Raw genomic sequence first — 14369 nt, forward strand, 5'->3', positions numbered from 1 at the left:
TAAAAACAACAGCATTCAGTCTCCCAAGGGGAAAGTGAAATCAGTGCTCAAAGCCTTGAATGAAACAGGATATGGTAGACAGTGGGCATGAGATCAAATTCTGCTTGGACCAAGAGGCCCATTTCTCGAGGACTACATAACCAATAGATTGTAAAGTTCTTGGGACGTGATTCTCAGAGGGTGTTACTCTCTGTGCTCCCCTCTCCCCCCCAGCTCCCACCAGAACTCTGTTATTATCTTAAAAAATTCACATCTCTGATCTCACGGTAGTTACAAGATATAAAGATAATTGGAAGGTGTATTCTGCTGAGTCAGTAGAGTATACCCCAGGGGCCTCCAGCTACCCTGCAATGGCTGTTGCAAAATTACAAAACAGAATTTTTCAATCTGCAATCATCTCACCTTGAATAGTGATCCAGAACATGTGGCCATTTTGTCTTCCCAAAAGGTTGAGTGAGGGTCACTGATGAGGGCTAAATTGCTTAAAAAGGAGAGTAAATGACCTCTTATATAACATCTTGCCATTTTATTCATTTTAAGCCTTTTTTCTTTCAATGCTTTGGTGAAGTGCTTTTAGCTGATGGGACAGTGAACATTAAGATAAAGGGTCATCTTGGATAGATGTCCTTCCCAGGAGGGCAGAGTTGGGCCGGAGGGGAATCCAGCTGTGACCCAGTTGGAAGTGCCTGAGTAATCCTGATTAAAGTGTGTCCCACCATCTCAAAGCCACCTCTCTCCTCCTCCTGGTTCACTTTCAGAACCATCTAGACTGGTCTGCCCTGAAAAGATAGAGGTGGTTCTTAACGGTCCCTAGAGATACTTTGCCCAGCATTCAGGATTTAGGGGGTACAAGCTTATGCAATTGTTTTTCATCTCTGAACACAAGATGCTCAATAGTTCAGTCTGGCCTTGTGTTTTCCAGTCTAAATCAACATGCTGGAGCTGGGGGACCCTTGGAACTGCACTGTTTCAGAGTGATGACCAGTTCACAGGTAGACACCCACTTCCTACTCCACCTGTGCCACTTCCTCCTTTCACTTGCCCCTTTTCCATGAGTCTTCTGCTACTGTAGGAGCTGATGTTGTGGGCGAAGAAGAAGATGAAAGGAAAAGCAGAAACACTTTAGAGAAACTGTCATGAGAGCCAGCTCCTACCCCCCACCCCCACAATGCTTTTCTTTCACACACAGCCTACTTGTTTTTCACTTCAATTTTTTGGTGGCCTACAATTTGATCATTTTAATTTGAGAGTATAAATGACCTTTTAGAAAAAAGCAGTAGCTTCAGAGGAGGTGGATGACTCATTAACCTTGTACAGTGGCACATGTATATGAATTAATTCCATCAAATTGATTAACCCAGGGAATGGGGCTGTGATTGGAAGAGTGGTCAGTAGACAATTTGGGCACCTCTCCAAGGGGATCCAGGCAGGATATGTGGTGATATGAAGCCAATAGGAGGACTTGAAAGGGGGCAGTCCTGGGAGGGGAGAGAGTCTAAGGAGAAATAAACTTGAACCATAAGGGCTTTTGTTTCTAGGCCCCAGGAGTCATGCCAGTGGTGGTTTTATTCTGTATAAGTTTAGTGTGGCAGCCTGGTACCTACCACCATCAACAGCAGCATCCACATGTGCCAGATTTAGCAAATTACAAAAACCAGGATACTCAATAAAATTTGTATTTCAGCTAAATAATAACAAGTTTTAGTATAAGTGTGTTCCAAATTGTTTGTCCAACATTCAAATTTAACTGGACCTCTTGAATTTTATCTGGCAGATTTGAGAGTGGCTAAGCTCCTGACATTCGCAATTCTGGAGAAAAATGTTGTTTGCCTGACTCTGGTGATGGCTAAAAGGGTTGTGGTTTTCAGCCTCTTGGTGAAAACGCCTCCAGAGCTAGTATTCCTAACCCCTGAACCATCTATGTAGAATTCACCAAAGGACCAAACAGCGAGCTGTAAACACACACTCTTGTGCCACCTGCTGTTTATTGGGGGTGCAAAGAGGGCCCTAGGAGGAGGTAAGATTGGGGAAAGAGGGCCCACACTGGCCCTCCCAAAGGCATGGGGAGTTCAGAGGCTGAAGCAGGCTGGCAGAGACTCCAGGAAATGAACCCTCAGAGGGGTTAGAGCAGAGGCCTGGGAGGAACCTAACAGTCACCTGGCCTACCTTCTTTATTTTATGAGAAAATCGAGATCTAATGAGGTAAAATGACTTCTCAAGTCACAGGGAAAAAAAATCATCAGAGAAGCCTGTGGAGTATCAGGTTTCTTAAGTCTTCACTGAGTTCTTTCTACTACATGGTGCTGACACAGCAGATTCCAAGTTTCCACCCAATCCTACTTTATATACTCAGTACCCACTTAGGCTAACTTTGTGGGAAGGACCACGTTCTGCTTATGAGTCAGTCACCACCCTCATTTTCTTTTCTGTTGATGTAAGAACCACCTAGGTAGTCCCTGGTTACCAAGCGTTATGTTTTATGTCCCACTTCACAGAGCCAAAAACATCCAGATTTTGCCATTCATTGTATTACATGCTATTTGGGGCAGTTCGGTATGTTTCCAAAGTCTGGCTACTTGGTAGAAAGAAAGAAAAGTCGAAAGCTGTGCTTCCTCCTGTCTTAAATACATACAGTGGTGCCTCGCATAAAGAACGCCTCGCACAGCGAACGCTGCACACAACGAACTTCCTTTCATGATTCATACAACGAACTTCGTTTCACACAACGAAGTCGCCCGAGCTTCCACGACCGCTTTGCCCGAGCTTCCACGACTGCTTCGCCCGAGCTTCCACGATCGCTGCCGATGTATTGCATCCTTCCGCGCAGGCACTGCAGGCAGTCGTTAGTCACTGCGCTTAACTTAAGCACGTATCGCGGCAATCGTTCTTCATTACGAATTAAATCACGCACGTATCACGGCAGTCGTCCTTTTAAGTTAAACTCAATATTTTTTTTATATCATGGCTTCTAAAAAAAGCAGGAAGGTGATTTCTGTTGAAATGAAACAGGAAATAATTAGAAGGAGTGAATGTGGGGTAAAACAGTGTGACCTCGTCAAAGAGTTTGGCCTCAGCAAGACCACCATTTTCACCATTTTGACAAATAAGGATGCAATCAAATCAGCCAAAGTAGCCAAAGGAGTATCAAAACTATTTCATGAAAAACATAGGTCTTCAATCCACGAGGAAATGGAGAGGCTATTAGCGATTTGGATTAAGGACAGGCAGGTGAAAGGTGACGTAACAACCCAAGATATTATCTGTCACAAAGCCAAGAGAATTTATGAGGATCTAAAGAAAAACGTCCCTGGAAGTAGCAGCAATCAAGATAATGAAGAAGAATTCAAAGCCAGCAGGGGGTGGTTTTTTAGATTTAAGAAAAGGTGTGGAATCCACAGCGTTACTATGCATGGTGAGGCTGGCAGTGCTGACAAGAAAGAAGCAGAAAAGTTCTCTATTAACTTTCAAAAATGTATTAAGGATGAAGGATACTGCCCACAACAAGTGTTCAATGCCGATGAAACGGGTCTTTTCTGGAAAAGAATGCCGAGCAGAACCTTCATTACAAAAGAGGAGAAGAAATTGCCAGGACACAAAGCCATGAAGGACAGACTTACCCTTATGTTTTCGTCTAATGCCAGCGGAGACCTCAAGATCAAACCTCTATTGGTTTATCACTCTGAAAATCCAAGAATTTTCAAGAAAAATAACGTTATTAAGTCCAAACTGCCCGTCCATTGGAAGTCCAATCAAAAAGCCTGGGTGACCCAAGTTATCTTCAACGAATGGATTCTGGAAACCTTTGCTCCTGCCGTGAAGAAATTCTTGCTGGAAAAAGAACTGCCGCTCAAAGCCCTTCTGATACTTGACAATGCCCCTTCTCACCCAAAAGACCTAGAGGAAATATTGCAGGAAAATTATCCTTTTATCAAGGTGCAGTATTTGCCACCAAACACCACATCCATTCTTCAGCCAATGGATCAGCAAGTTATTGCGAACTTTAAAAAACTCTACACTAGAGCCCTCTTTAATAAGGTGTTTGAAGAATGCGAGTTTGGTGGAGACAATATGACTGTCCGAAAGTTTTGGAAGGAGAAATTTGATGTCCTTATGGCAATACGACTTATACAGAAGGCCTGGGAAGAAGTGTCACAAAGGACCCTCATTTCTGCTTGGAAGATGCTTGTGCCTTCGTGGACCCAGGAAGAAGCAGTAGTTGATGACACACAAGTGGTGAAGGACATCATCACAGTGGCCCAAAGGTTGGAATTAGAGGTAGAGGAAGAGGATGTAGAGGAGCTTATTGAGGAACACGAAGAAGAGCTGACAACTGAAGAGCTCCAAGCACTTCTGGTCTAGCAACAGGACAATGCTCAAAGGGAAGCGTCATCTGATAACGAGGAGCAACAATCAAACAATCAACCAATCCCAACTGCTGACATCAAGAACATCCTGGTCAAATGGAAAGCAGTTCAGGAGTTTACCAATGCCCACTATCCGGATTCAGCTGAAGCAAACAGGATCAACGATCTTTACTCCGATACTCTTGTCCATTATTTCCGGCAGATGTTGGAGAAAAGAGAAAAACAAACGACTTTGGACAGGTTTTTCATGAAACCATCGGCCAAAAAGCAGAAAATGGATGAAGATGTGCAAGATTCGGTAGACTCTACTTAGTCTGTCTTAAAATTAAAAAAATGTGTGTTTTTTTTTAAAAAAAATTATGTTTTTAGATGTATCTAAATAAAAATAATAACAAAAAATTTATCTTTTTTATGTAATCTTAGCATATTTTATGCTACAGAACGAATTATTTTTTTTAACATGTATTGTTATGGGAAAACGCGTTTCACATAACAAACTTTTTGCATAACAAACTTGCTCCTGGAACGAATTAAGTTCGTTGTGTGAGGCACCACCGTGTGTGTGTGTGTGTGTGTGTGTATATATATCAGGGGTTTTTTCAATGTAATATTCCACTTCTACAGTCCACAACAGTCTGCCAATGATCGCCCAGAGTTCTGGTGTCCAGTGGGGGAGAAAGGAATGCTCAGGGTAGAGTGAAGGAGGGAGGGTCCCTTCTGAGGTGGAGAAAACCATTCCCGCTGGCTCCTCCAGGGTCTGAGTTTTATGGTAACAGAAAGTATGGATATTCCCCAAAGCCTAACTTTGACTTGTTTTCTGACTCCTTACGCATGGTCTCTACATTGTCAGGACCATGACGCCTCTTCCTGGCTTTCAGGCATGTGGGAATGAAATGTTCTTTTTACGTTTCTTTGGTATATTTTAGCAGCTTTTTATGTAAATTGTGGACTTAAAGATAAGAATTGTTCGGTGAAACCAGTGCTGTGTCCACACTGTCTTACCCATTCAGTAAATTAGCACATGGGAAAACTATTTAGAGGGGAGAAGGTCGTGTATGGAAAAGAAGACCGTTTCCTTCTCCTCTATTCATGTGGTTTGCTCATTCCTGTCGTGATGAATATTTGCAATGTTTTCTTGGAAAGCAAAATATTCTACATTAGCATCATGGCTTCTTTGGGAAGCTGAAATTCCACGTGTTCTTCTGATACTTCTACATTTGCATATTTGGACAGAGATGAAATTAGCCTCAGCACATTGTTTCTCAGAAATGATAAGGTTAAATATCAGTTGGCCAAAGCCATAGGCAAAGTCACCAACTGTCATTCGGGTCCTTCTGTTACCCTCCTATACTACCTCTGTGCTCTCCATTCTCCTCCCCAGGAGTGACTGGATGAAAACATGATGAAGTGAATTACATCCTTGCCCTGATGTTAACAATTGTAATAAACTCTTCACAGAATGGAGAATGTGAAACTAAAAGGCTGAGGATATATAATGAATGAAACTGGCTTATGATCAGCTTTGAAATTTGTGATCCTCAATTCAGAGTAGCTGGAGAATAGGAAAACCTCTTGTACATTTATTAATGTTACCTATCGACTTTAAAAATGTGAAACCTCACTTCCAGAGTCAAGCCAGCAAAGCAGCATTGTTTGGTGAAAATTTTTTTAATGCAGCCCAAATATTTGAAGTGATTGAATTAATCCTCTTAAAACAGTCAAATAAATGTGTGTGCCTGAAAGGTTCCTGGTTTAGAAAATCAAAAAAACTAGCAAATTAGCCCAATGCTCAGGGGATGGAGCAGCAAAAGGATGAAGTGGCAACATGACCTTAAAACTCCAAGCGGCCTGGAGAGGTCAGTGGGAAGCTGCTGTTTTGAAGCAATTGGAGGATCCTAGGAGTAGTATTCAGCGTGGGCAGGGCCTTTTTCTAGAGACAGTGGGTAAACAGTCTGTTAAATTTCCATTGTTCTCACTTAGAGGAACTTCACCTAGTTTTTGGTCATCTTTTAATCCCAAATTTTAGTTTGCTCGCCAAGAAAAAACATGCATGATGGGGAAATCTCGGTGTTCTACCCAGTTTCTTCAAGACCCATTCTGTATCCATCTTGGTTGACAGTGGGTTGTTAACCTGGCATGTGTATATAGCTTACCTGCCAAGAGAGCTACAAACATCTTGAAGGCTGGGGCGGTGTCTGATACCAGCACCTAACAGCATCCCTGTCCAGTAGGTTCATGCCCATCATTGTGGGGAGCTGAGATCTGGGGCTAGGCCTTTTTCTCACACAGAGGCTGTCTATGGAAAACTGCTTTATCTCTAACCCCAGTGGAGGTGAGGCGATGAGTAATCCCAAAACAGTGCACAACCCAGACACCGTTTTCAGTTGTCACAGTTTTGGATGCACTTGCTGTTTTTCTAATTGGCTTATTTTTTAATATAATTTGGACCACTGGAGAGACCTGTTTTCTGATAACTCATAGAGTGAGCCATCGGTGCATTCCCAGATATAAAGAGGCTGATATGGAAATTCTTTTGAATTTTTATATTCATTTCCCTAGCAACAAATCTCTCTCCCTATAAATATTTGTTCAGTTAAACTACATGTCATAAGAATTTCCATGGATTCTGCTTCAGAGTGACTAGGCAGGTGTCTCAGGAAAAACAGGGAACTCCCTTGAAAAGCCACATAATCCTAAATAAAATGCCCTGCCTTGGTCATGATGGAAATGGCTTACATTAGAATGCTTAGGTTCAATGTGCCATAAACTCAAAGTGCTCTGAAATCTGCCGAGTGAGGTAACCACTGAGCCAAACAATCCAGGTGCTACCAGAGGTTAGAGAGCGGCTTGGCCATCTACAGCACTGGAGGTGATGCAGATGGTGTTGGCAAATCTCTCCAATATGAAACTGGGCTCTCAGCAGCTAACAGCAGACAGTCCCTACATCTGTCATTGTGTATCTAGACTTTTAAGCAGTGGGGTCTTGTTACTTGTAAGCAGAGTTTGTCACGCTATCTGCAAAGCATTGGGGGAAAAGGTGATTAAGAATGGAACAGAAAACACTGAAAATATTTTTATATTAAAAATTTCATCATTCTTTTACCAAATCATGGAAGTTTGGCGTTTGCCATTTATATGCATCCCTGCTACAGCTCCATGGCAAATCTCCTGTTCTCACAGATATCAAACATCTGGCATTTGTTATGAGAAGAGTTGAGGAGAGAGAGACCTAGACCTGCAGGCTAGGGCAGGTGAGGGTTAAATCTGAAACTGGGTTTCCAGAAAGTGAAAGCAGTACTTTGTGTCATTGCAAAATAACCTATGCATTAGGAATTCTGCTGCATCACCCTTGCAACTTAAATCCCCATTCTCATCTTGGTGGGTATTTTTGGAAGTCAATGAATAGTATTAACTTATGCTCTGAAAAGATGGAACCATTCTGTGACGGATTTAAGAAGCACCGTGTCAGTCAGTCGTTTCTGTCTTAGATTATGGTAAATTCCTTCTGCTTCAGGCTCGCTTTTGTGCGTTTTCTTTTCCTCCCTTCATCACATTCATTATCCCTTGGGCAAGTTGTGTCTGTCCCTCCTGCTCCGCTCCCACGCACTGTGCAGAGGAGTTCATCTGCAGCCCCAGGCAGGCCTCCAGCCAGTTACAGAGCCTCCTTTCTCCCACCCCTGGGTCTTTCCCACCCAGCAGTGAGACCTACGCCTGATTTTCAGCTCTTCTGGAAGTGTGCCATTACTTGGAACAAAATTAGAAAGCATTTTACGTATCATTAATTGAAGCACCACAAACCCAAGGAATTTATTGTTTCATTGATGTGTGCGTAACTCCTGTTAACATTAACAAAGTTGTTAAGAATCAGAGAACCAGCAAGAGCACACAACAGAGGATCCATTTTGATCCTGTTTTACAAGTGACTCAAACCCACAGAGCATCAACAAGCATTTTTAATATAATTTTTACAACTCCTTTTTAAAAAGTAGAGCAATTACTGCATATATCATAGCACACTTGTGTCCTTCAGAATAAACGATGGTTGCCATGTGTACAGTATTGGCCAACCACTTCCCTGCCCCATCCTCCGGTTGGAAATTGCAAGCCTTGTCCCTATGTACCTGTGGCTGCCACTAGGAGCAATAGTGTGTGGACTCAGCAGTATCAAGGCTGGTGAAGGCGTGGGAGCAATGAAAAGGGAGCATACCTATTGTCACCCATAAGGTGACACAACTTGAGAAAAGTATATGGAGATGTTTGCTTCCCCTGAGCATTTGTGCCCTGCCTGTGTGGTTATTGGCAGGTAACCACTTACATGAAGATTTGAGGGGAATTTAGTTCAGGTAATTATAAAGCTATCAGAACACTCCATTCACTAATCCTTCCTGTGGCAGAAGGGTCACAAAGAATCTGAAGATGTTATAGCAACAACCAGAAAATACCCTGAACCTTTCTTGTAAAATGTGAACACTAGGCGTAAAAGCCTCACCTTCTCTCTATGTATTTCTAAAATGCTTATTTATTCACCTCACTAGCCAGTAAAGGGGGCTTCTCTCCTAAATGTGTTCTACAATATTTTTAGGTCTGTATGTTTTTCCTTCTCACTTGTCCCAGCTCCTTCTCTACCTCCTCTTAAAGGACATTAATTCGTACAGATGTTCCCATGTTTGCAAAATGTGTTCAATTTGGAAGAGAGATGTTCATATTTATGTCTGATTGGGACATAATGGTTGGTATTCTTTCAGTGTCCTTTAATCTTCTTTAGAAAGGTTAACTTTACTAACACTTAGGTTAACAGTTGTTGTTTTTTAAATGTTGCTTTTCTAAAATCACCCTTCCTAAAAGAAAGAGTTGAGGGAAAAGTTAATCCTATATAATAAAGCATAATATGCTCTCGCACAAGATGGCCACCCCCATGAGTCACAAAATGGCCATCACAAGACGGCTGGCAGGGGAGAGCAGTTGGGGGCAACCAGAGGCATTTAGTGGGACTGGGCCAGCAGGAGGGGGCAGTTAGGGGCAACCGGGCTGGCAGGGGAGGGCTGTTTGAGGGAATGGGGCCAGCAGGGGAGCAGTTTGGCATCAATCAGGCTGGCAAGGGAGTGGTTAGGGGGGTGATCAGGCTGGCAGGCAGGAGAGCAGTTGGGAGCCAGCAGTCCCTGATTGTGAGAGAGATGTCCCAGATTGGAGAGAGTTCAAGCTGGACAGAGGGATAACACACCCCCCCCCAAGTGCATGAATTTCATGCACCAGGCCTCTAGTTTTATTAGATTTTTGAAATACTGATTATAATTGAATTATTTCCATAAAGATTTGCAGTGTCTCACCCAGTTTTGCCCTTGGAATGTTACCTAACCTTGCAACAACTTTGAGTTCTCTCTGCTCTTGTCTGAGGCTTGGAAACAGGTATTCATTTCTGTAATTGTTAATTTGGATATTCTGAGGAAGAAAAATATAGAATATCCCTTTGATCACTGGACCTTATCTCCACCCTTTTACTTTTTCTTTAAGAATATGCAATTTCCTAAGGAAGGAAGCAACACTGATTATTACCGGGTAGAATCCATCTGGCACTGAATAGATTAAAACAAGCCCAGAATGCTTTTCACTTATTCTTCACCACAGTGCTGCAAACTGGGTCAGGATTATCTTGTTTTACAAATGAGCTGGCTGGAACTGGAAAGGTGAGGCCAGCCTTTTTCAGGGCCACAGATCCAGGCAGGGTCAGAGCCAGATGTGGTTGGAATGTTGAGGGCCGGGCTGCTAGAGTCCAGGTGCATAGGCTCAGTGTCAGCCAATGGGTCAATGAGACCCAGTTTGACCCTTTAATACCTAGCAGAGCGCTTGGACCATGACAGGCACTCAGTAAATGCTGTTCAACAAATGCATTGCCAAAGCCAGAATTCATTATAATTCATCCTGATGACTGTCCTAGTCACTGCTGAATCTATTTTGAAACCTCTTTCCTTGTGACTTTATAATGATATATATAAATTATATATATATAACATTATCAAAATTTGCCCCATTTGCCAGTGTGGTCAGAGGCCTCAGGCAAGTCAAAAATGCACAGTAGAAATACTATATGCATACTATTTTTTTATTTAAACATATTTTAAATGGTTTTATATTTTTTTTCCTGACTTGAAAATATGCACTCATTATAGAATATTTGGTGAGCTATAAAGAAGAAAGTAAAAATACCTCTTAATCACACCACATAGCAATGTTAAGATGTATTTATGCTGAAACTGGTTTGGCTCAGTGGATAGAGTGTTGGACTTACGACTGAAAGGACCCAGGTTCGATTCCAGTCAAGGGTACGTACCTTGGTTACTGGCATATCCCCAGTGGAGGGTGTGTAGGAGGCAGCTGATTGATGTTTCTCTTTCATCAATGTTTCTAATTCTATCTCTTTCCCTTCCTTTCTGTAAAAAAATCAATAAATATATATATATATATATATATATATATATATATATATATATTTTTTTTTTTTTAAAGATGTATTTATTTTTACTCTTGTGTGGAGGATGCACTCATATACAGGCATTTATGTATACATATATATAGTCTTGATCCTGCTTTTTTCATTTAATATTAAATTATGATTATTTTAAATATATTTTTATTGATTTCAGAGAAGAAGGGAGAAGGAGAGAGAGAAACATCAGTGATGAGAGAGAATCATTGATTGGCTATCTCCTACATAGCCCCTACTAGGAATCAAGTCTGAAACCAAGGCCTGTACCTTGACTGGGGAATCAAACCCTTGACCTCCTGGTTCATAGGTTGACACTCAATCACTGAGCCACATTAGCCAGGCTAAATTGTGATCATTTTTTAAAATATATATTTTATTGAGAGGAAGGGAGAGGGAGAGAGAGTTAGAAACTTCGATGAGAGAGAAACATCAGCCAGCTGCCTCTTGCACACCCCCTACTGGGGATGTGCCCACAACCAATGTACATGTCCTTGACCGGAATCGAACCTGGGACCTTTCAGTCCACAGATCGACGCTCTACCACTGAGCCAAACCGGTTTCGGCTGTGATCATTTTTTAATGAATTAAGTAGTGACTCTGATGTTTTCTATTGTATGAATAGTCAGAATTTAACCATCCACCATGCTATTACTATGTAATCAAATGTTCCCATATTTGCTATTATAAGTAACATGCAGGAAGAATTCTGGTATCAAATATTTGCTCCCTTTCCTGATTATTTCTTGATGAAAGAATCAATAGACTTGGCTAAGCAGGGTTGATTTCTTCTGAGGCCTCTCTCCTTGGCTTGTAACTGGTGTCTTTTCCATTCATTTTCACATGGTCTCTCCTCTGCACATGTCCTCATCTCCTCTTCTTATAAGGACCCGAATCATATTGAATCCAGGGCCCAGCCTAGGACTTCATTTCTCTTTAACTGCCTCTTTAAAGACCCTATCTTTCAATATAGTCACATTCTATGTTACTGGGGGTTAGGATTTCAATATATGAATGGTGAGAGGGACATAATTTAATCCATAACCATCCACTTGATATTTTTCTCTTCTATTTCATTGTAGAAAATGCTGGACACAATCAACTAAGTTGAATTTTCAACCCACTAAATTGATTACCGGACCATAGGTTGAAAGGCACTGCTATAGGGGGGCCGTGTTAATTTTCCAGGTTAGTGTCAAATTGCCATCAGCCTTAGTACTTGCCTTTGACTCACCACAGGTAGAGACAGTTTCAGAACAAAGCATGTAAGGCAAAGTGAGAAAAATCAAAAAGTATAACCTTCTGCAAATAATAACAATTATCTTAATTAGGAGGTCAGCAAATATTTCCTATAAGTGGCTGTAAGGCCATTGTATGGCTTTGCAGCTGTCCATTCTCTGCAGAGACAACTCTGTTGTATCATGAGAGCGACCAGAGACAATATGTGGACAAATGGGTATGGCTGTGTTCCAATACAACTTCATTCATAATCACTGATATTTGAATGTCTTGTAATTTTCACATGTCACAAAATAGTATTTTAATTCTTTTTTTCAACCATTTCAAAATATAATTTCATTCTTAGTTCATAGGCCATGCAAAGACAGGCAGTGGGCCTACTCTGACCAAGAGGCTGTAGTTTCCTTACCTCTGCTCTGTCTGGGTAGCAAAAAGGCTCTCAGAGAATTGGCCTGGACAATTTTCTTCAGTCCACATAAATTCTTAACTTATTTTCATGCTTGGTTCTTGTGATTTATCTATATTTTCAGTTGAGAAAATCCCTATGGTCACTCATAATAAAATATTGTTTACAAAGCAAATATTATTTTCTTGCCAGACAGAACTTTCTTCTTAAATGACCCACAAAATCATTGTCAGATGCAGTCAGGAGTAGAATTAGCATCAGAAAGTCAGGACAATAATAGCAGAGTTTGAATCTAAGGGGTCTCCTTTGAGAACCTAACAGGGAAATGAAGTGGCTAAAGAAAGACTAGCACAGCTCCAGGGATCCGTCCCCATACTCTCCTCTCAGGGTGAGGGGGCCTGAGGTTTCCTTCATGGGAACCCCACAGCCTCCAGAGTCGCTCTCACACATGGTTCCTTTCCCAATTCAGAATACAGGCCCCCTCTTGCTTCCCATGGGGGCTGCCTGCCATGCAGGATGCTGTGTAAGTGCCCAAGTCAATCTTCTACCAGAGGATTGGAGAGAACACAGCTGCCTGGGAAAGCCCGATCTGGCCATCTACTTCCTGTGCTCCAAGGGATGAATATCAGGGGTGGGTGCAGCAGTTGTGGAGCACACGTCAAATGATGATGAGCTCATCTCTGCACAGACGCTGACCAGAAGCAGGAGAGGGCCTAGCATAAAGGCAGAGGTCCAGCTGTCCCCAAGACTGGGGACAGAATTCTCTCTCCATCCCTGTGATGCTGGGCCCTGAGGTAGGTCAGGACTCCACCTCAGGACCATGTGTATTTATTTCACAGAGGGAATCTGAAGAGGCCAGAAATCGACAAAAGCAGGTATGGTGTCCTGGGAGTTATTTCCCATGTTTCAGACTGCCAGGTGGGAACTATCGATACATTTATCCAGGACAAGGCTGCAGAGGCAAGTTCAACTGCTGTGGCTTCCAGTGGCAGGAACGAGCAGACCTCACTTGTGACTCTGAAAGGGCAATGTTGAGTGCCTACTGTGCATCACAAAAAGAAGACACCTTTATCCCAGGCCTTTCCCAGCCAGGGATGCTGCAGGCTGTAAATCAAGGCCTTAAGAAAACATTTCTAATTGACATTTAAAAAAATGGACTTCAGTACCCAAATTTTGCTTTAAAATGATTTGTGTTATTTTATTTCAAAACTGTTGGCTTCATACTGTCGTAACATCTCATAATAAAATAGTTTTGGCTTGACAGTCATCTTAAGTGAATAAAAAACACAATTAAATGAAATGGCACTTACAAGCTTTTAGCAAAGCAAATTTTTGAATTATCTTGCAGAGATTAAATTGCTGTACTCTCTCGCTTTCAGTTCTTCTAAGAGCTTTGTTTTGTCTCTGGTTTCACAGCATTAACCACTGTGATTTTTAAAAATTGAAGTATTGCATTTATACAGGAAAGAACACAAATTGTTAAGTGCACTGATAATGAATTTTTACAAAGTGAGTACTCTCCACTGTAGCCAGCAGCCGGATGGAGAAAGAACATCACCCAAACACCAGAAAGCCCCTTAGGCCCTTTCCCAGTCCCTAACCATCCCATTCACACCAGAGGAAACGAATAGCATGTTTTCTAACATAGGTTGGTTTTATTTATTTATGTAAATAAAATATTCAGTATATACTGTTGTGTTTCTCTTAATATTATATTTGGATGATTAATCCATGTTGTTACGTGTTGTAATTTGTCCATTTTCATTGCCGTGACATGTATTGTATAACATACCAACATTTGTCTGACCCTTCTATTGTACATGAGTTTTTGGGTCATTTCCAGTTAAGTCTCTTACAGATACTATGACCAGGAACTTTC

The 14369-nt window shown here is 41.7% G+C and overlaps 1 protein-coding gene across 10 annotated transcripts in view; it reads left to right on the plus strand.

Annotated features, from left to right (window-relative positions):
• Nucleotides 1-14369, plus strand: part of FYN (FYN proto-oncogene, Src family tyrosine kinase) — a 206751-nt gene that overhangs the window by 73890 nt on the left and 118492 nt on the right. The window contains exon 1 of one of the 10 annotated variants that reach the window (XM_045573194.1): nucleotides 975-992. The exons of the other annotated variants lie outside the window; for them this stretch is intronic. The gene's annotated coding sequence lies outside the window, so the exon portion shown is untranslated. Of the gene's footprint in view, nucleotides 1-974; nucleotides 993-14369 lie in introns of those variants that run through there. 10 annotated transcript variants of the gene reach the window in all.

Source organism: Pipistrellus kuhlii, unplaced genomic scaffold (assembly GCF_014108245.1).
Source record: "Pipistrellus kuhlii isolate mPipKuh1 unplaced genomic scaffold, mPipKuh1.p scaffold_m20_p_5, whole genome shotgun sequence".
In the NCBI taxonomy this organism is placed as follows: Eukaryota; Metazoa; Chordata; class Mammalia; order Chiroptera; family Vespertilionidae; genus Pipistrellus; species Pipistrellus kuhlii.